Source organism: Macaca nemestrina, chromosome 15 (genome assembly GCF_043159975.1).
Source record: "Macaca nemestrina isolate mMacNem1 chromosome 15, mMacNem.hap1, whole genome shotgun sequence".
Lineage (NCBI taxonomy): Eukaryota > Metazoa > Chordata > Mammalia > Primates > Cercopithecidae > Macaca > Macaca nemestrina.
In genome coordinates, this window is record NC_092139.1 from 63,582,978 (window position 1) to 63,603,265 (window position 20,288).

The 20,288-nt window shown below is 48.7% G+C and overlaps 1 long non-coding RNA gene across 1 annotated transcript in view; it reads left to right on the forward strand.

Annotated features, from left to right (window-relative positions):
* Nucleotides 1-20,288, forward strand: part of LOC139358572 (uncharacterized) — a 31,065-nt gene extending 10,777 nt beyond the window's left edge. The window contains exon 5 of the long non-coding RNA XR_011613725.1: nt 17,995-20,288. This is a non-coding gene — a long non-coding RNA (uncharacterized lncRNA). The remainder of the gene's footprint in view (nt 1-17,994) is intronic.

A 20,288-nucleotide genomic window follows, 5' to 3' on the forward strand; every position in this document is an offset into this window, starting at 1 on the left:
CTTTCTAGAAATTTTGTTTTCTATCAGCTGGGAATGCTTACCCATTGCCTGTGTAATCATTGTACCTTGGAAGTAGTTAACTTGCTTTATAATTCAGTGGCTCATGGGCAGAAGGGACTGCAGACTTGTCTCAGATAAGACTTTGGGCTTTGGACATTTGAGTAAATGCTGGAATGAGTTAAGATTTGGGGGACTATACAGAAGGCATCATTGTATTTTGCAATGTGAGAAAGACATGAGATTTGGGGGACCAGGGACAGAATAATATGATTTATCTCTGTGTCTCTCCCAAAACTCATGTGGAATTGTAATGGAAAATGTTAAAGGTGGGGACTGGTGGAAGGTGATATAATCGTGGTGGAGAGTGGAGTTTGGATGGGGAAGGGTGGGGAGAATTGGGGGGTTTTGGGATGGGGAGAATTGAGGGGAAGGTGGTGGGGTTATGGGTGAAAGGCAGGGGTGGGGTGGATCCTTCACAAATGGTTAAACACCATGTCCATGATGCTGTCCTTCTGATAGTGAGTTCTCTTCACAATTTTGGAGCTGTGAGATTGAATGAACACTGGCCTGCTGGGTTTTGGGTGTCCATTGTGCCTGTGGTCCCATTTGTGTTATTTTTCTTGGAAATTTCTTCCCTTTGGATTGAGGAAACTTACCCAATACCTGTACCATCATTGTACCTTGAAAGAAACGAATGCACTTTTAACTTCAGTGACTCATAGGCAGAAGAGATTGTAGCCTTGTCTCAGATGAGATTTGAACTTTTTACATTTGAGTTAATGTGGGAATGAGTTAAGCTTTCGGAAACTTTTGAAAAGGCATGACTGTGTTTTACTCTGTGAGAAGGACCTGAGATTTGGGGGGCTCAAGTTCAGCATGATATGATTTGGCTGTGTGCCCCTAGAAATACTCATGTGGAATTGTAATCCCAAATGTTGGAAGTGGGGCCTGGTGGGAGATTATATAATCATGGATAGGAGGGCTGGGGTGGAAGGAAAAAAGGGTGGGTAAGGTGGGGAAAAGTAGGCTGGCTGTAGGGTGGTGCGAGGGTGGTGGGTGATAGGAAGGGGAAGGAGCCTGCTGCGGAGGCAGAGGCTGATGGGAAAGCTCTACCAGGGCAGTGCACCTGTGGTTTTTCAGCTTTAGCCTCCATGGCTGCTCTCCTGGGCTGGGCTGGTGTTGAGTGCCTGTAGCTTCTCCATACTGAGGGTGGGAATTGTTGGTAGGTCTATGGATCTGGGGTCTAGAGGATGGTGGCCTCCTGCATGGCAACTCAAAGCCCTTATTTTCCTTCTGCACTGCCATATTACAGGATTTCCAGGAGGCTCTGCCTCTGCAGCCAGTTTCTGTCTAGAAGCAGTAGGGGATGGAGGTGTGTTGCAGGGCAGATCCTTCACCATCTTATGGTGCTAAACAGCACCATCTTCTTGATGCAAATGTCCTGATAGTGTGTTCTCATGAGATCTGGTTTTATAACAGGGTGTGGCACCTGTATCCTCTCTCAGGCATGCTCCTACTCCTGCCGTATGAAACATTTAATGGCTGCTTTCCTTCTGGTATGATTGGGAGGCTTCCTGAGTCCTCCCAGAAGCAGAAGCCACTATGCTTTCTTTACAGCCTGCAGAACCATGAGCCAACTGAACCCCTTTTCATTACGATCACACAGAAAATAAGTGCTGCCAAGTGAATCTATGAAATATCTTCAATGACTTTTCCCCCATCGTCTTGGCGATTAGCACTGGAATTCTTTTTAACGCAAACATCTGCAGCCTTCTTGAAGTTTCCCCTGAAATGGAACTTCTTTTCTTCTACATTGCCACGCTGCAACAAAGAAAGCTGAACAGGTTAAGAAGTGGGTAACAGCCAGAGGTTGGAGAGTTTGGAGAGCTTGAAAGAAGACAGGAAGATGAGGGAAAATTGGGACCATTGTAGATACCTGTTTATCTACATAATAGCACACTTATTGGTGGGTCTATGACTCTGGTGTCTGGAGGATGGTGGTGTCCTGCGTGGGGGCTCCAAGCCCATGTTTTCCTTCTGTATTGCACTAGTAGAGGTTTTCCAAGAGGCTCTGCCTCTGCCTCAGGCTTCTGCTTGCAAACAGCGGGGGGTGGATATGGGGTGGTGGGTGGATCCTTCACCAGTAGTTAAGCACCATCTTTTTGATGCTGATCTCCTGATAGTGGGTTCTCATGAGATCTAGTGGTATAACAGGATATAACACTTCTTTCCTCTCTCTATCTTGCTTCTACTCCTGCCATATGAAACATTTCTTTGCTCCGTGGTCTTCTGATATGATTGGGAGGCTTCCTGAGTCCTCCTAGAAGCAGAAACAGTTATGCTTTCTTTAGAGCCTGAAGAACTGTGAGTCAATTAAACCTCTTTTCCTTATGTACATACAGAACATTAATGCTGCGAAGTGAAGCTATGAAATGGCTTCTAGACCTTTCCCCCAATCTCTTGGTTATTTGCACTGGGCCTTTTTTAATGCAAATATTGGAGACCTTCTAGATGTTTTTCCCTGATAATGGACTTTTCTTCTTTTACCACATTGCCAGCCTGCGACAAAGATAGCTGACAATGTAGAAGCGGTTCCGAATTGGGTGTTAGCCAGAGCTTAGAGAGTCTGGAGAGCTTGGCAGAAGACAGGAAGATGAGGGAAAGTTTGGATCACTGCAGAGACTTGTTCAATAGTTGTGATTAAAAGACTGAGGGAAGGATGCACAGTGAAGGCCAGGCTTAGAAGATCTCAGATGAAAAGGAGGAACTTACCGGGAACAGGAGCCAAGGTTTTTTTGTTTTGCCTTAGCAAAGTAATTGGCCACACAGTGACCCTGCCTGGGAGATCTGTGAAACTTTGAACTTGAGGGTGATGTATCTGGTGGAATGATCTTCTAAGCAGCAAAGCTCAAGAGTTATCCTGCCTACATTGAACAGCCCATGCTCTTATGTGTGATCAAAGAAATGACCATAAGTTGGAAATTATATTTAAATGAGAAGCAGAGCTTAAACTTTTGGAAAATTTGCCAACTGGACAAGTGGTCCAAAAGAAAAGCTGATTTTCAGGGGGAAAATCAAGAGGGCTTCACATATTTGCATAAAAAGGGACCCGGTGCTAATAATTCAAGACAATGGGAAAAAGGCCTTGAAGGCATTTCAAAGCTCTTTGAAGCAGCCCTTGCTGTCATTGGCCCTGGGACTTAGGTGAAAAGCATGTTTTCCTGGGCCAGCCCCATGGCCCCACTGCTGTGTGCAGCCTCAGGACACTGCTGCCTGCATCCCTGCAGCTCCAGCTCCAGCCATGGCTGAAAGATGCACAGGTACAGCTTGGGTCACCGCTTCAGGGGTGCAAGCTCCAAGCCTTGGTGGCTTCCACATAGTGTTAAGCCAGCAGGTGCACAGAGCACAAGACTAGAGGCTTCAGAGCCTTCGTCTACACTACAGAGGATGTATCAGAAAGCCTGGGTGTCCAGCGAGAAGCTTTTCCAAGAGGCAGAGCCTCATGGTAAACCTCTACTTGGGCAGAACAGAAAGAGAGTATAGATAGGGTTGGAGTCAACACAGAGGGAGGCACCATTTTCCAGACCCCAGTTGCATAGACCCACCAACTGCTCGCACCCTTAGTGTTGAAAAGCTACAGGCATTCAACACCAGCCCAGCCCATGAGGGCAGCTATAAGGAAAAGATTCTGCGGTGGCACCGCTGCAGAGCTGCCCAAGACCTTGGGATCCCAGCCATCACACCACCATGTGCTCTGGATGTGGACATAGATTCCGAAAAGATGATTTGGAACTGTAGTATGGAATGACTGGCCTGCTGGGTTTTTGACTTGCATGGGGTCTGTAAGTTCCATTTGTGTTTTGTCTTTCTTTCTGGCAAATTTCTTCTTTCTGGCTTGGAATGCTTACCCAATCCCTGCACAATCATTGTACCTTGGAAGTAATTAACTTGCTTTGTATTTCAGAGGCTCAGGGGCAGAAGGGACTGCAGCCTTGTCTCAGAAGAGACTTTGGGCTTTGGACATTTGAGTAAATGCTGGAATGAGTTAAGACTTTGGGGAACTGTAGAGAAGTCATCGTTGTATTTTGCAGTATGAGAAGAACATGAGACTGGGGGGCAAGGGGAGAATAATATGATTTGGCTCTGTGTCCCTACCAAAACTCATGTGGAATTGTAATGGGAAATGTTAAATGTGAGGCTCAGTAGAAGGTGATTTAATCATGATGGACACTGTGGGTGGCAGATCCTTCACAAATGGTTAAATTCTATCTCCTTAATGCAGTCTGTGTGATATTTATGATAAATGAATGCGGTCCTGCTGGGCTTTGGACTCGCATTGGGCCCGTGTCCCAGTTGTGTTATTTTTCTGGGAAAATCTTCCCTTTGGATTGAGAAAGCTTACTCAGTGCCTGCACTATCATTGTAACCTGAAAGAAGGGACTTCTCTTTCACATTCAGGGACTTATAGGCAGGAAGGATTGCAGCCTTGTCTTGGATGAGACTTGAACTTATTACATTTAAGTTACTGCTGGATTGATTTAAGACTTTGAGAAACTTTTGAAAATGCATGTTTGTATTTTTCTCTGTGAGAAGGTCATGAGATTTGGGGGTGCAGGGTCAGAATTACATGGTTTGGCTGTGTTTCCCTAAAAAATTCATGGAGAAGTGTATTCCTGAATGGTGGAGGTGCGGCCTGGTGGGAGGTGATTTAATCATAAACAGGTTAGTAGCGGTGGAAGGAAAAACCAGTGGGTAGGGTGGGGAGGAGTAGGCTGGCAGTAGGGTGGTGAGAGGGTGGTGGGTAGCAGAAAGAGGGAGGAGCCTGCTGCAGAGGCAGAGTCACATGGGAAACCTCTACTAGGGCAGTGCACCTGCGGTTTTGCAGGCTTTAGCCCCATGGCTGCTTTCATGGGCTTTGCTGCTGTTGAGTGCCTGTAGCTTTTCCATACTGAGAGTGCAAGCGTTTGGTGGGTCTAGGAATCTGTGGTCTAGAGGACAGTAAGCTGCGTGGACCATCCAAGCACAAATATATATATTTGTATTATATACATATATATTTGTATTATATACATATATATTTATATTATATACATATATATTTGTATTTATATATATATATATATATTTTTTTCTTTTTCCACTGCCCTAGTAGAGGCTTTCCAAGAGGCTCTGCCTCTGCCTCAGGCTTTTGTTTGGAATCAGTGAGGGGTGGGGGTGGTAGGGGCAGATCTTTCACCAATGGTTAAGCCACATCTTCTTGATGCTGACCTTATGATAAGGAGTTCTCAGGAAATCTGGTTGTATCACAGGGTGTGGCACCTTTTTCCTCTCTCTGTCTTGTTCCCACTTCTGCCATATACAACATCCCACTGTAGCTTGGTCTTCTGGTATGACTGGGAGGCTTCCTGTGTCCTCCCAGAAGTGGGAGCCTCTATGATTAATTTAAAGCTTGCAGAATCATGAGCCAGTTCAACCTCTTTTCTTTCTGAGTATACAGAAAATTATTCCTGGGAAGTGGAGCTATGAAATGCCTTCAAGTCCTTTTCCCTGTTGTCTTGGCAATCAGCACTCAACGTCTTTTCAGGCAAATATCTGAAGCCTGCATTAATTTTTCCCCTGAAATGGATTTTTCTTGTTTTATCACATTGCCAGGCTGCAACAAACATAGCTGAAAATGTAGAAGCAGGTTGAGAAGTGTGTAACGGCCAGAGGTTGGAGAGTTTGGAGGTCTTTGAAGAAGACAGGAAGATGTGGAAAAGTTTGGACCAATGTAGAGACTTGTTAAATAGTTATACTTAAAAAGGTGACAGAAGGATGGACAGTGATGGGCAGGCTTAGAAGGTCTCACATGAAAATGAGGAGCTTGCTGGGACCAGGAGCCAAGGTTACTTTTGTTTTGCCTTAGCAAAGGACATCAGTGCACGATGCCCCTAACCTGGAGAGCTGTGAAACTTTGAACTTGAGGGTGATAATTTAGAGTGTATCTGGTGGAATGAACTTTTAGACAGCAAAGCTCAAGAGGTGTCCTGTCTGAGTCGACCAGCCTGTGGTCTTATATGTGACCCAAGAAATGACGTAAAAGTGAAACTTATATTTAAATGAGAATGAGAGCTTAAAAGTTTGGAAAATTTGCAGGCTGGCCAAGTGGTCAAAAAGAAAAGCTGATTATCAGTGGGAAAGTTCAAGAAGGCTTCAGAAATTTGCATAAAATGGAATTCAGTGCTAATAGCCAAAACAATGTTAAAAAGGCCTTGAAGGCATTTCAGAGACTTTTGCAGCAGCCCTTGCTCTCAGGTCACAGGCCATGAGGCCTGGGAGAAAAGAATGGTTTCTTTCTCCAGCTCCATGGCCCCGCAGCTGTGTCCATCCTCAGGACACTGCTGCCTGCATCCCTGCAGCTCCAGCTCCAGCTCCAGCCATGACTGAAAGATGCACAGGTACGGATTGGGTCACTGCTTCAGAGGGTACAAGCTGCAAGCCTTGGTGGCTTCCATATTGTGTTAAGCCAGCAGGTGCACAGAGCACAAGACTGGAGGCTGGAGATCCTTCATCTAGACTCCAGAGTATGTATGGAAAAACCTGGGTGTCTGGGTTGAAACTTTTCCAAGAGGAAGAGCCTCATGGGAATTCTTTACTAGGGCAATACAGAAGGAATATACAGGGTTGTTACCCCCACACAGGGAGGCACCATTCTGCAAACACCAGATCCATAGACTCACTAACAGCTTGCACCCTCAGTGTGGAAAAGCTACAGGTACTCAACACCAACCCAGCCCATGAGAGCAACTGTGGGGGTTAGACCCTGCAAAGCCACAGGTGCAGACCCGCCCAAGTACTTGGGAGCCCAGGCCTCACACCCTTGTGCTCTGGATGTGGGATCTGGATTCACAAAAGATGATTTGGAGCTGTTGGGTTCTATGACTGGTCTGCTGAGTTTTTGACTTGCATGCGGTCTGTAAGTCCTATCTGTGTTTTGTGCTTCTTTCTGGCAAATTTCTTCCTTTTGGCTGGGAATGCTTACCCAATACCTGTACAAACATTGTACCTTGGAATTAGTTAGCTTGCTTTGTATTCCCGAGGCTCAGGGCCAGAAGAGACAGCAGCCTTGTCTCAGAATAGACTTTGGGCTTTGGACATTTTGGTAAATTCTGGAATGAGTTAAGATATTGGGCAATTGTAGAGAAGGCCTCATTGTATTTTGCAGTGTGGGAAGTACATGAGATATGGAGCTTAGGGTCAGAATAATATGATTTGTCTCTGCATCCCTGCCAAACTCATATGCAATTGTAATGGTGAATGTTAAAGTTGGAGCCTAATGGGAGGTGATGGAATCATGGAGAAGAGTGTGGGTTGGAGGCAGGAGTGTGGGGGGAATGAGGTAATTTATTTTGTGGGTGGGGGTGAAAGATGAGGGTGGGGGTTGGATCCTTCACAAATGGTTAAACATTATCTCCTTAATGCTATGCACATGATACTGAGTTCTGTTGATGATTTTGGAGCTGTGAGATACAGTGAACACTGTCCTGCTGGGTTTTGGATGTACATTGGGCCTATGGGCCCATTTGTGTTATTTTTCTGGGAAATTCCTTCCCTTTGAAATGAGAAATCTTACCCAGTTCCCGTACCATCATTGTATCATGAAAGAAAAGAACTCCATTTTAAATTCAGGGACTCATCCGCAGAAGGGACTGTAGCCTCGTCTCAGGTGAGACTTTGAGATTTTTATATTTAGAATGACTTGAGACTTTTGGAAACTTTTGAAAAGTCATGATTGCATTTGGCTCTGTGATAAGGACTTGAGGTTCTGGGATGTCAGTGTCAGAATGATAGTTTGGCTGTGTGTCCCTATGAATCTCATGTGGAATTGTAATCCCTAATGTTGTAGCAGGTGTCTTCATTATGGGTAGGAGGTTGGTGATGGTGGAAAGTAAAAGGGATGGGTAGAATTGGGAGGAGTCGGTTGGCAGTATGGTAGAGGGAAGGTGGGGAGTAGTAGGAAGGGGGAGTAGACTGCTGCAGAGGCAAAGCCTCATGGAAAACCTCTAGTAGGGCAGTGCACCTGTGGCTTTCCAGGGTTTAGCCCCGGCAGCTGTTCTCATGGGCTGGGCTGATGTTGAGTGCCTATAGCTTTTCCACACTGAGGATGTGAGCTGTTGGTGCATCTGTGATTCTAGGGTCTGGAGGTTGGTGGCCATCTGCATGGGGGCTCCAAGCCCATATTTTCCTTCCACACTTCCCTAGAAGAGGTTTTCCAAGAGGCTCTGTCTCTGCAGCAGGCTTCTGTCTGGAAACAGTGGGAGTTGGGGGTGGGAGTGAATCCTTCACCAATAGTTAAGCACCATCTTCTGGATGCTGTCCTTGTGATAGTGAGTTCTCATGAGATCTGCTTGCATAATGGGGCATGGCAGCTCTTTTTTCTCTCTATCTTGCTCCTACTCCTGCCACAAGAATCATCTCATTGCCCCATGACAATCTCGTATGATCGGGAGGCTTCCTGAGTCCTCTCAGATGCAGAAGCCACTATGCTTCCTTACAGCCTACAGAATCATGAGCCAAGTCAACCTCTTTTCTTTATGATTATAGAGAAAATCAGTAGTGCAAAGTTGAACCATTAAATGTCTTCAAGGCCTTCTCTATTGTCTTGGCAATCAGCACACAGCTTCTTTTCATTCAAGTATCTGAAGCCTTCTTGAATTTTCCCCCCTGAAAATGGACTTGTCTTCCTTTACCACGTTGCCAGGCTGCAGCAAAGATAGCTGATAATGTAGAAGCAGTTTCAGAAGAGGGTAGCAGACAGAGGTCGGGAGAGTTTGGAGGGCTTTGAAGACAGGAAGATGAGGGAAGTTTGGATCTTTGTAAAGAATTGTTAAATACTTGTGATCAGAAGGCTCACAGGAAAATAGACAGTAAAGATCAGACTTACAAGGTGTCAGATGAAAATGAAAAATTTGCTGGGAGCAGGAGCCAAGGTTCCTTTTGTTTTGATGTAGCAAAGAACGTGGCTCCACAAAAAGAAAAGCTGATTTTCAGTGGAAAACTGAGGAAGGTTTCATAAATTTGCATAAAAAGGAGCCCAGTGATAAGAGCCAAGACAATATGGAAAAGGCCTTGAAGGCATTTCAGAGACCTTTGCAGTAGCCCTTGCTGTCACAGGACCTGGAGCCTAAGAGAGGAGAATGATTTCCTGAGCTAGTTCCCTGACCTCCCGACCCCCATCTATGAGTAGCCTCAGGACACTGCTGCCTGCAATCCTTGCAGCTCCAGCTCCAGCTCTGGCCATGGCTGAAAGATGTACAAGTACAGCTTGGGTCACTGCTTCAGAGGGTGCAGGCTAGAAGCATTGGTATTTTCCTCATAGTGTTAAGCCACTGGGGGGATGGAGGATGAGAGTAGAGCCTCTCTGGAGATTTTGGAAGATGTATGGAAATGCCTGGGTGTCCAGGCAAAAGCATCTCAGAAAGGCAGAGCCTCATAAGAAACCTCTACTAGGGCAATGCAGAAGGAAAATTTGGAGTTGGAACCCCCACACTGGAGGCCACCATCATGCAGACCCCAGATTGGCAGACCACCCTGACAACTTGTATCCTCAGTGGGGAAAAGTTACAGGCACTCAACAGCAGCTCAGCCCATGATGGCAGCTGTGGGGCATAAACCCTGCAATGCCACAGGTGCAGAGCTGCACAAGGCCTTGGGAACCCAGCCCTCAAACCGCTGTGCTCTGCATGTGGGACAAGGTTTTTAAAAGGGTGATTTTGGAGCTGTAGAATTGAATGACTGGCCGCCTCAGTTTGGAGTTTCATGGGGCCCGTAAGTCCTATCTGTGTTTTGTTTTTTTCTGGCAAAATTCTTCCTTCTGGCTAGGAATGGTTACCCAATACCTGTACAATCCTTGTACCTTGGAAGTAGTTAACTTGCTTTATATTACAGAGGCTCACGGCCTAAGGGACTGTAGCCTTCTGTCAGATGAGATTTGAAGCTTTCAACATTTTTATAAATGCTTTAATGATAGAAGATTTTAGGGGGCTGTAGGGAAGGTATCATATTTTGCAATGTGAGAAGGACACGAGATTTGAGGAGCCTGGGACAGAATATTACCATTTAGCTCTGTGTCCCTACCAAAACTCATGTGGAATTGTAATCAGAATGTTAAAGGTGGGGCCTGGTGGAAGGTGATTTAATCGTGGTGGAGAGTGGGGGTTGGAAGGTTGGGGGGTAGGAAGAATGGGGGAATTGTGGTTGGGGTGAGGGGTGAAAATTGGGAGTGGGGGGGCAGATCCTTCACAAATGGTTAAACACCATCTCCTTATTGCTGTGCTTGTGACAGTGAATTCTTTTCATGATTTTAGAGCTCTGAGATTGAATGAATCTCAGAGCTCTAAGCCTCCTGGGTTTTGGACTTGTTTTGCACCTGTGGTCCGATTTGTGTTATTTTCCTGGGAAATTTCTTCCCTTTGGATTGAAAAAGCTTACCCAATGCCTGTACCATTATTGTACCTTGAAAGAAAGGAACATCCTTTTAAATTCAGGGACTCATAGGTAAAAGGGACTGTAGACTTATCTCAGATGAGATGTTGAATTTTTTTACGTTTGAGTTAATGTTGGAATGCGTTAAGACTTTTGGAAACTTTTGAAAAGGCATGAATATATTTTGCTTTGTGAGAAGGATGTGACCCTGCAGGGGACCGGGGTCTGAATAATATGATTTGGCTGTGTTTCTTTACCAGAACTCATGTGAATTGTAATCCTTAATTTTGGAGGTGTGGCCTGGTGGGAGGTGATTTAATCATGGATGGGAGAGGTGCAGGAGTTGGAGGAAAAGTGGGGGGGCGGGGAGGGTGGGGAGTAGGTTGTTTGTAGGGTGGTGAGAGGGTGGTGGGTAGTAGGAAGGGGGAGTAGTCTGCTGTAGAGACAGAGGCTCATGGAAAGCCTCTACTGGGGCAGTGCCCCTGTGGCTTTGCAGGGTGTAGCCCCATGGCTGCTCTCATGGGCTGGGCTAGTGTTGAGTGCCTGTAGCTTTTCCAACTGAGAGTGCAAGCTGTTGGTGGGTCTCTGAATCTGCAGTCTGGAGGATGGTGGCCTCCTGTGCTGGGGTTCCAAGCCCATCTTTTCCTTCTGCCCTGCTCTAGTAGAGGTTCTCCAAGAGGCTCTGCCTCTGCAGGAGGCTTCTGCCTGGAAACAGTGGGCGGTGGTGTGGGTGGAAACTTCACCAATGGTTAGTCTTCTTGATGCTGATCTCCTGATAGTGAGTTCTCATGAGATCTGGGTGTATAACAGGGTATGGCACCTCTTTGCTCTCTGTCCTCCTCCTACTCCTGCCATATGGAACATCTCATTGTCGCTTGACTTTCTGGTATGATTGGGAGGCTTCCTGAGTCCTCCCAGAAGCAGCAGCCACTATGCTACCTTTATAGCCTGCAGAACCGTGAGCCAATTAAACCTCTTTTTAAAATAACTTTACAGAAAATTTGTACTGCAGAGTGGATCTGTGAAATGTCCTCTAGGTTGTTTTCCTCTTTCTTTTACTATTATAATTTGACTTCTTTTATATGTATATATCTGAAGCCTTCTTGAATTTTCCTCCTGAAAATGGACTTTTCTTCTTTTACCACATTGCCAGGCTGTGACCAAGATAGCTGAAAATGTAGAAGGAGGTTCAGAGGTGGGTAACTACCAGACACTGCACAGTTTGGAGGGCTGGGAAGAAGACAGAAAGATGAGGGAAAGTTCGGACTACTGTAGACACATGTTAAATAGTTATAATTAAAAGGGTGACCATAGAGACTTGTTAAATAGTTGCAATTCAAAGGGTGACTGAAGGATAGACAAGGGAAGGCCAGGCTTAGAAGGTCTCAGATGAAAATGAGCAACTTACTGGGAACAGGAGCCAAGGTTACTTTCGTTTTGCCTTAGCAAAGAACTTGGCGGGATAGTGCCTCTGCCCTGGAGACCTGTGAAACTTTGAACTTGAGGGTGATGATTTAGGGTATGTCTGGTGAAATGAAATTTTAGGCAGCAAATCTCAAGACGTGTGCTGTCTGTATCGCACAGCCTGTGGTCTTCTGTGTGACTGAATAAATGCCCTCAAATCGAAACATTTTTTAAATGAGAAGCAGAGTTGTAAAGTTTGGAAAATTTGCAGCCTGGCCAAGGGGTTAAAAAGAAAAGCTGATTTTCAGTGGGAAAATTCAAGAAGGCTTCAGAAATCTGCATAAAATGGAGCCAAGTGCTGATAGCGAAGGCAATGTTAAAAAGGCCTTGAAGACATTTCAGAGACCTTTGCAGCAGAGCTTGCTCTCACAGACCCTGAGTTCTAGGACCGAGAATGCTTTCCTGGGTCAGTCCCATGGTCACACGGTTGTATCCATCCTCAGGGCACTGCTGCCTGCATCCCTGCAGCTCCAGCTCCAACTCCAGCCATGACTGAAAGATGCACAGGTACAGCTTGGGTCACTGTTCAGGGGTGCAGGCTCCAAGTCTTGATGGCTTCCACATAGTGTTAAGCCAGCAGGTACACAGGGCACAAAACTAGAGGCTTGGGAGGCTTGTAATAGACTCCAGAGTATGTACGGAAAAACTTGGGTGTCCAGGCAGAAGCTTTTCCAAGAGGCAGAGCCTCATGGGAAACCTTTACTAGGGCAGTACAGAAGGAACATTGAGGGTTGGAGCCCCCACAACCCCACTTCCCCACACTAATTAACATCAATGAAAACATTCCTACCCTATTAAACCCAATCAAATGCCTCACAACCGGCAGCCTATATGCACCACTTTCCAGACCCCAGATTCATAGACCCACCAACTGCTTGCACCCTCAGTGTGGAAAAGCCACAGGCACTCGACACCAGCCCCACCCATGAGGGCAGCTGTAGGAGACAGACCCTGCACAGCCACAGATGCTGAGCTGCCCAAGGCCTTGGGAGCCCAGCCATCACACCCCTGTGCACTAGATGTGGGATGTAAATTCAGAAAAGATGATTTGGAGCTGTAGGGTTCAATGACTGGCCTGCTGGGTTTTTGACTTGCATGGGGTCTGTAAGTCCCATCTGTGTTTTGTGCTGCTTTCTGGCAATCGTTTTTCCTTTTGCCTGGGAATGCTTCCCCAGTGCCAGTACAATCATTGTACCTTGGAAGTTGTTAACTTGCTTTGTATTTCAGAAACTCAGAGGCAGAAGGGACTGCAGCCTTGTCTCAGATGAGACTTTGGGCTTTGGACATGTCAGTAAATGCTGGAATGAGTTAAGACTTTAGGGGACTGTAGAGCAGGCATCACTGTATTTTTCAGTGTGACAAGGATATGAGATTTGAGGGGACCCGGGTCAGAATAATAGGATTTAGCCCTGTGTCTCTACCAATACTCTTGTGGAATTGTAATGGGGAATGTTAAAGAGGGGCCTGGTGGGAGGTGATATAATCATGGAGAAGAGTAGGGGGTGGAGGTAGGGGCATGGAGAGAATGGGGGAGGTTATTTTGTGGGCGTGAAAGACAAGGATGGGCGGTGGATTCTTCACAAATGGTTAAACGCTATCTCCTTAATGCTGTCTGCATGATAGTGAGTTCTCTTGGTGATTATTGAACTTAAAGATTGAGTGCATAGTGTCCTGCCAGTTTTTGTTTTTGTTTGTGTTTTTTCTTGGAGTCTCGCTCTGTCGCCCAGGCTAGAGTGCAGTGGCCGGATCTCAGCTCACTGCAAGCTCCGCCTCCCGGGTTTATGCCAGTCTCCTTCCTCAGCCTCCCGAGTAGCTGGGGCTACAGGCGCCTGCCACCTCGCCTGGCTAGTGTTTTGTATTTTTTAGTAGAGACGGGGTTTCACCGTGTTAGCCAGGACCTGCTGGGTTTTGCACTCACATTTGTGTTATTTTTCTGGGGAATTTCTTCCCTTTGGATTGTGAAACCTTACCCAATGCCCGTCCCATCATCGTACCTTGAAAGAAAAGAAATCCCTTTTAAATTCAGGGACTCATAGCCAGAAGGGACTGTAGCCTCGTCTCAGATGAGACTTTGACATTTTTACATTCTGAATGAGTTAAGACTTTTGGAAACTTTAGAAAAGGTATGATTGTGTTTTGCTCTGTGATAATGACATGAGGTTCTGGGGTATCAGGGTCAGAATTATATGGGATGGCTGAGTGTCCCTATGACACTAATGTGGAATTGTAATCCTGAAAGTTGGAGGTGGGGCCAGGTGGGAGGTGATTTAATCTTGGACGAGAAGGGATTGGGGTGGAAGGAAAGGAGGGGTAGGGTGGGGAGGAGTAGGTCGTGAGTAGGGTGGTGGGAAGGTGGAGGGCAGTAGGAAGGGGGAGAAACCTGCTGCAGAGGCAGAGGCTCATGGAAAACCTCTACTAGGGCTGTGCACCTGTGGCTTTGCAGGCTTCAGCCCCCATGGCTGCTCTCATGGGTTTGGCTGGTGTGGAGTGCCTGTACCTTTTCCATTACTGAGGGTGTGAGCTGTTGGTGGCTTGTGAATCTGGGTTCTGGAGGATGGTGGCCTCCTGTGTGGGGGCTCCAAGCCTCTATTTTCCTTCTGCACTGCCATAGTGGAAGTTTCCTAAGAGGCTCTGCCTCTGCAGGAGGCTTCTGACTGGAAACAGTGGGCAGTGGTGTGGGTGGTTCCTTCACCAATGGTTAACCTTCTTGATGCTGATCTCCTGATGTGAGTTCTCATGAGATCTGATTGTATAACAGGATGTGGCACTTCCTTCCTCTCTCCATCTTGCTCCTACCTTGACATATGAAACATCCCATTGCCGCTTGCCTTCTGGTGTGGTTAGAAGGATCCTGATCAGTGTGGGCCTGCTCAGTGGTGCTAGTCAGTTGAGACTTGGTCAGTGAGGCGTACTTAGTGGGGGCGTGGTCAGCAGGGGTCTGCTTAGAGTGGGTCTCAGGGGTTCTAGGAGTGGGGGTCTTGGTGACTGGGGACCTACTGGCAGACAAATGTTTGGTGTCTGGTCAGTGCAAACCTGAGCTGCGGGGCTTGGTCAGTGGAGACCTGGTCAGCTGGGGCTTAGTGGTGGCTTTGTCAGTGTGATCTGGGTCACTGGTGACCAGGTCAAGGGGTGCTATTCGGTGGAGGCCTGGTCACATGGGACTTAGACAGCAGAGGCTCTTGTCAGTGGGTCCCTGGTCAGGGCAGCCTGGTCAGTGGAACCTTATCAGTCGGGGCCTGGTCAGAGAGGTCTTGATCAGTGGTGACTTTTGTAGCCTCGGTCTATGGGGTGACCTGGTCAGCGGGGATCTGAGCAGTGTGTGTCTGTTCAGCGGGGTCTACTCACTGGGTTCCTGGTCAGAGACATCTGGTCACCTCAGGCCTGGTTAGTAGGGGCCTGGTCACTGGCAGCCTATTCCCTGGAGGCCTGGTCAGTGGACCTTCATCTATGGGGCCAGGCAAAGGGGTCATGATCTGTGGAACCTGATCAGTGAGGCCTTGTGAGTAAGGACCTGGTCAGTGAGCCCTTGTCAGTGAGGCCTGGTCAGTGAGCCCTTGTCATTGAGGCTTGGTCAGTAAGGTCTTGGTCAGTGAGGCTTGGTCAGTAAGGTCCTGGTCAGTGAGCCCTTGTCACTGAGGCTTGGTCAGTAAAGTCCTGGTGAGTGAGGCCTGGTGATTATGGGCCTGGCAGTGGGAGATTGGTTTATGGGAGCTGGTCATGGGGGTCTATTCAGGGAGGGTGTGGTCAGGGAGGAGCTGATGTGTGGGATCTGGTCAGCAGGGATCTGGTAAATGGGGGCTGCTGAGCACTGCTGGGAGATGTCAGAGGAAATGCACATTATCAAAGGACCTGTGGACAGCTGGGATGGTCCAGTGGTGTCCAACGGCCCAGTGAAAATGGAAAAAGCAGGTGTTTAGATGGACCTGGGAGATCTTGCTCAGAGATTCTGAAAGGACAAAGGTAGAGTGGCCGGAGAGATGGTCGCAGTCTATGGGCTGCACAGGATGGATGGAGGAAGCCAGGGAACAGGCAGGGTGGACAGCTGGGGTGCAGAGAGAGGCAGGTGCATGCTGGGGGTCAGACCCTGTGAGGACTGTGGGGGGTCAGGTGGGGTGGGCTCCAGGTGCACCCTCAGTGCACTGGGCAGGTCTCAGGACAGGCTTCCTGGACCCCACCCGGGTGAAGTGGTCACTCCCTGGGGGACTGTTGTCAGGCCCTGGTCACCCATCCTGGGAAGAACAATCCCATCTCCAGACTGGACTTTCTCAAATCCTGCAGAGGGTACAGCATCCAGCCCAAGAGCGGCAGCCCCATGGTGCAGCCTGAGCTCTCCTTGGGCCTGAAGCAGCCCCTGCCACCCTGCACTCCCTGGTCTCCCAGGTCCCGCTTTTCCAGTGTCAGCCAGCAGGGAGGACATGCCCTCCCTTCCCTATGTGTCTCCTGGGCTGAAATTTGTGGCGCATTGGGACAGGGATGGTACTTCCCTCAGGCCCATTTAGGGAGGGGCCTGGCTCCCAGCCTGGCACAGGTCCTCAGCTCTGCCTTGGTTGCCTTAGAATGAGATGGATCAGTCCGCACCCTGAAGGTAAAGGTAAGAGGCTGTCCCTGCTGTGTGCTAGGCTGGTCTAGGGATGGAGGACTTAACAGGTCCTCCCAGTGTGACAGGCCTGGGCAGCACTCTCCTGTCTCAGGACTCAGAAAGTCCAGTCTGGAGATGGGATTGTTCTGCCCAGGATGGGTGACCAGGGCCTGTCAACAGTCCCCCAGGGAGTGACCACATCACCCGGGTGGGGTCCAGGAAGCCTGTCCTGAGACCGGCCCAGTGCACTGAGCGTGAACCTGGAGTCCACCCCACCTGATGCCCCCACACAGCCCTCGAAGGGTCTGACCTGCCAGCATGCACCTGCCTCTCCCTGCACCCCAGCTGTCCACCCTGCCTGTTCCCTGACTTCCTCCATCCTCTCCAGCAGGATGCGATGGGCAGAGGGACAGCCTATGTGCACATTTCGTGGCAAGTAGGAGTGACACATCATCCCTGGAAGGGGCCATGTTTCCTGCCAAAGTCAAACCCAGAACTCTGTCCCTGAGGTGTTTTTACCAAACCCAAAACCCACAACTGCGGTTGTGGCTCAAGGGTCAGCACCCGCTAGTGCCAGGACACTACTGGGAGCCTGAGGCAAGACCATACCCCATGCTGTCTGTGGCCTGAAGACAGGGTGTCTTGGGGCCATAAGGACAAGCCACCAATGGCCATTGGGTCATAGGGCCTGAGTCCCAGTGTTTGCCTTTCCCTGGCTCCTTCTGGTTCAGTCCCATCAGGGCCACGGAGCCCAAGACCCAAAGGTTCCCTCCAGGAATCCTGGTGGCTCGGCTTACTTTATCGTGTTTCATCTGAGAGCAAAAATGTCAGATCAGATGCACAGAAAAATGGCTCAAAGTGTTTAATGACTAGAGGAAATCTAGGAGCAGCAAGAAGGTAAAGTGAAGAGGGGAGGACCTCCATGACCGGTGTCTGCAGAGCCAGGGATACAGGCACCAATGGCTGTGGCCTGGTACCACCTGCCTTTCTAGGGGGGATGGCACACTGTCCTTTGCCGGAGGACAGAAGACCTGGTCACCGGCTTTTCTACCTGGCCCTGTAGGCATCACATTGCTGGAAGAGAATCTCATGCCAGAGCTTGGACCATGCCTTGCTCAGGGGTTAGGGGTTGTCTCTTGGTGACCTAAATGAAAAACTAGTTCCAGATCAGAGTTCCTGATGCTGAGCAATCATCCACTCTTTGAATCATGGGAGGGCAGACCTGGTACGAGGTAGACCTAACCTCTTTGAGGAACCACAGACCCCAAGGCTGGAAACCTCCAGAATCCTCCAGCCCCTGATCCTCCCCTGGGACCCCTGTGGCCTGTCTCACTGAGCAGTCTTCCATCTGTAGATGTCTCGGCTGCCCTACAAGGGAGTCCCCTTTCAGGAGTGGGAACAGGTATGGTCACTGCTGCTGGATGTCTAGAAAGTAGAAACCAAGAACCTAGGGAAATACCAGGTACAGATTTTCCATTGTCATCCAGAGCAGGACAAACAGGTCAGCTGGTGTCAGGAGCCCAGGTCTCCAGCTGGAGGGAACGTCAACCCTACAGTGGGAGCAGGGGCCCATCGCATATACTAGGAACAGATGGTAACGTAGGCATTGCAGGTAAGCCGAGCTTGGTACCCCTCCCTGGCTTCCAAAAGAAGCCAAACAAGGAGCTTTCTGCAGAATGAAACCTCTTTTCCATCCAGAAGCACTGCTGACTGTTTGGTGGTTGCCGTTGTGGCAGTGAGCTTTTGTCCATTCTGAATGTTGGACTGGTTTCTCCTCTTGACCCTGCCCTACAGACCATAAAGGAGAACAGCAAGAGGCCCCCAGCAAACATCCACAGATGGCCCTGGACATCAGTCACATTCTGAGAAACATGTCATGTTCTGGGAGGGCTAAGGCGTCAAGTAAAGTCTATGGGGCTGGAGGATCCCAGGGCAGGTAGAGCAATCCAGGGCCGTGGGGGCTTCTGTGGGAATCAGGAGGTCCCCTGGTAGAGGCAGGGGTTCTACAGGAGGAGTCACAGAGCTGCCAAGGGCTCTCCTGGCCCAGGGAGCAGTCAACACCATGGACTGAACACCCGCTGGGCTCCAAGCCCTGGGCCAGGCTGGGGCATGTGGGGCTAGGAGGCAGCTCAGAGTGGGAGGCAGGGAGAGAAGTGTGCCCAGAAGGCACCCATTTCTGGATGTAATGTGGTCCTGAGATTCTGGCAGGAAAGTCTTTCCAGGGTTTCATACGTGTTATGGAACTGCTTCCTCTCCCCAGCCTCACCCTGCAGGCATCTCAGTAAGTATATTGCCACCATCTTGGAGCTGCATAGTGTAACGGCACCAGCAGATCTGCTTATGCACACACTTCCTGTACTACCCAGTCCTGAGGAGAGATGCTTCTTCAGGGCCTGCGACCTGGAGCACAACTTTACACACCATCATCCTGGAGCAGCACTGCACCCTCACTAGCCAGGGTGTTGATGACTTCCTCAAGGCCAAGGCCACGTTCAAGATTTTTGACTTCAGTGATTCATTTGTGCTGAGCAAGTTGGGCTTCTCGGGGATCTTAATTCAGGAGGTAGAATGCAGCTTGAGATCAAGTGTCTGATCAAAGAATTTGAACTTGATCTGGAGGGCTCTGGGGAGCCATGGAAAGTGCTGGATACATGAGGGACAGTCAGATATGTTTTAGAGATGATTGTGGAAGGCTGCCTGGAAGGGATGAACAGGAGCCAGGAGACCAGGGAGGGAGCTTGTGGGGAGGTCTGGAGATGGCAAGGGAGGGATCCTGCTTGGATCAAAGGTCTTCAGGGACTGTCTCAGGTGCTCTCAGAGCTAGTGTGTTCAGAAGTTTTGTCTCCAGGATGAAAATGGGAAGGAGTTGTCAAACAAGGAAATATAAATGGAGGCTGGCATGTTTATGAGTGCCAATCGTGGTCCCGGTGTGGGAACTACTGTGGGAACAGGAGTCTCTCCATCCAGGGACATGGTGGATGGACCCTATATCTCTCCATGCTGCCTTTCCTTTCCCTCCCATTCTCCTGAGGGCCTCAGTGCATGGGCACTGTCCAACCTCTGGTGCTGAAGCAGCCAAGAAGCCCAAGACTGGGTGGCTGCCACTTAGGATATGACAGCACAGCCAGTGGCCTCCACTGCATCCTGTACAACCTCAGAAGACACCCAGACACTGAGAGTGCTGCCACCACGTGGTGCAAGAGTTCTGAGGGATCGCAATCCTGAAGACAATGAATGGTGGGTGCAGGGCATCATGGCCTGTTCCCCAGCCCCTCTCATTGGCTCTGCTCCAGGTGGTGAAGGGGCATAACGTTTCTGCCAGTTCTGCCATGATTGCCTAGCAGGAAAAGGAGCAGAGTCCAGAAGCAGAGCCCGGTATCCAGCCTGCCTAACAAGGGAGAATTTGTAGGCTTTGTGGACAGAGAGAGCTGGGAGTCCATACCTTCACCCACTAACTTGCTGAGACACTGGTAAAATCAGCTTTCTTTTCTTAACTAGGTTTCTGTCATCTGTAAATTGAGGGGAATTTCTTCTACCTCATGAGGCTGCTTGGAGAATTAGTGACAGTGTGTGTAGAGCAGGTGCCACCCAGCAGGCATTTGGTGTCCAGACCACTCCTCTTCCCCCTTGATTTTCTGCCTCAATGTGCATTTTGTTCTTAAGACATTCACTCCCCTTAATTTTGCTCTTCCCTCTGATTCCTGCCTTATCGTCTATCCCATGGAGTCACCAGGATCTAAGTGGACAACAGTCATGTATGCATGTATGTGTTGGTGTTAGA